General features: G+C 28.3%; 1 long non-coding RNA gene across 1 annotated transcript; it reads left to right on the plus strand.

Moving 5' to 3' along the window:
• Window positions 1-1,091: 1,091 nt before the first annotated feature.
• Window positions 1,092-1,823, plus strand: LOC150027630 (uncharacterized). The gene is made up of 2 exons (XR_016521159.1): window positions 1,092-1,425; window positions 1,511-1,823. It is a non-coding gene; the product is annotated as an uncharacterized LOC150027630 (long non-coding RNA).
• Window positions 1,824-2,095: the final 272 nt, after the last annotated feature.

Consider the following 2,095-nt stretch of genomic DNA (forward strand, 5'->3'; position numbering starts at 1 on the left):
ATTATTTTTCTTTTCTTTTTATAAATTTTAACATGAATTTAACGTTTTTATGGGAAACGCAATATTTATTTTTGTGTTTCTCTTGTGCTGGCATAGTGGAAGCTAGTCAGTTTGCTTATTTTACTGTCACTTTTTTTTGTAACTTTTCTTATAGTGTATGTGTATCACTTCCTAGAGGTTATAATAACCTTCATTAATAATTTTATAGTAAAATTAATTTTTTTAGCGAAGCATTTTATAAAATGAAAAAAAAAATATCCTATTTTTATATTTAATATAATTTTTAGAAAATTATCAAATCTTATAATTGTTTATATAAATACTTGTGTCTTAACAAACACGAGTATGTAAAAAGTGACAGTGTAAAATTGAAACAAATTAAAGATAAAAAAAAAAAATCCTAAAAATGTTTTAAAAGCACGTCATTTCCAACTTTTGTTTTGCATAAACTATTTATGTGCTTTGAACTTTTTATATTGATTGTGAATATTGAACAATTTATTATTATTATTATTTATAATAATAATAATATTAAATATAATATTATTTATAATAATAATATTAATAAATATAATTGAAATATAATATTAAAATAATATTAATCATGTACGTTATATTATATAATAATATACAACCATAAAATATTAAAATTGAAATACATAGTCTTTTAATTCTTTAAATTTAAAAAATTATGTTAGTAATTTCACAATAATTTTCTTATATTTCTTATGCATGGATTCTTATATTTCTTATGCATGGATTCAATGTTTTCATTTAAACTTCTGAGTTTAGTTTTATGATTGATCTTAAAGTTAATCAAATTACGAGTATTATAAATTTGATTTGGAATAAACAATAGAAATATTGAACAAATTACATTTTTGAAGGAGTAAAGATATTTGTACGTAACCATTCTCCTCCATAAGAACACAGAGTGTTGAATGCGTTTTCTTTGGGTTATTGTGTGGCTGATGACCCAAAACCAACCGTTAAAGCGATCACCACGCACCATTAGTCTCGCAAACATATCAACCTATGTCTCATTACGCATATAAATACACCCTCCAACAAATCAATTAAGCAAAATAAAAAAGAAATTAAGTAAAATAAAAAAGAATAAAACACAAGCCTTTCAAATAAATTCCTAAGAATGGAAAACATAAACATGAAGTTCATTATTGTGGTGGTGTGTCTTGCCGTGTGCATTGGAGCAAGCTGGGGCGGTAGTCATGACGGCGCCAAAGCCAATGAAGAGAAGGCCAGGAAAGCCTCCACCAAGACGGTCAACGATGTCAAGGACTCCGCCGTGTCAAGTGACAAATCTGACAAGGATGCCGGTGCACCCGCCTTTGATGCCGCCGCTCCCGCACCTGCCACCGAAGAGTCTGAGAGTTTTGGTCAGTGGGCTTACGAGAAATTTATCGGGTAATCTTCTCTCTCATACTTTATAGTTTCGACATTCATCTGTGTTAATTTGCTTACTGATGAGAGTTTACAATTGTTGTGACAGTGGTAACTGAAACGGTGAAGACGCCTGAACCTGCAAAGGTGAAGTCGCCGTCTTCTGAAGATATGTAGGAAGGTGATGTGTCTGAATATGCCAACCGATTCAAGAACTAACTGATATACTATATTGCTACAGCACATCTTTCTATCTCTTTATGTATTTGAATCTTTACAAATTCATAACTGTTGAAATAAGACTACTCTTGTTTATTCTAGTTTCTTATTTCTAAGGTTTGTCTTCTTCTTACTAGCCAAAACAGAAGTTAACACAGTTATTATCAGATGTATGTTTAATCATTTTAATAAATAAATTTAGCCGTTGAAATCTCCACACTTCAAAATTAACTTATTATTCAACTAGTCTAAAATAATAATTTCTTCAAAAATAATATAAAAATAAATAAATTATTCCCAAAGTTTAAAACATCGTCTATTTCAATTTAACACTTCAATAAACCAATGTTAATTAAATACATAAGAAAAGTTTAACATTTCAAAGTGAAAAATTGTTTCACACATAACCAAATTCTCTTTTTCAATTTTATATTACCCAGAGAAACCAATTTCTCTTTTTCAATTTTAGATTACC

The sequence above is a fragment of the Phaseolus vulgaris genome, chromosome 5 (assembly GCF_051622355.1).
Source record: "Phaseolus vulgaris cultivar YP4 chromosome 5, ASM5162235v1, whole genome shotgun sequence".
NCBI lineage: Eukaryota > Viridiplantae > Streptophyta > Magnoliopsida > Fabales > Fabaceae > Phaseolus > Phaseolus vulgaris.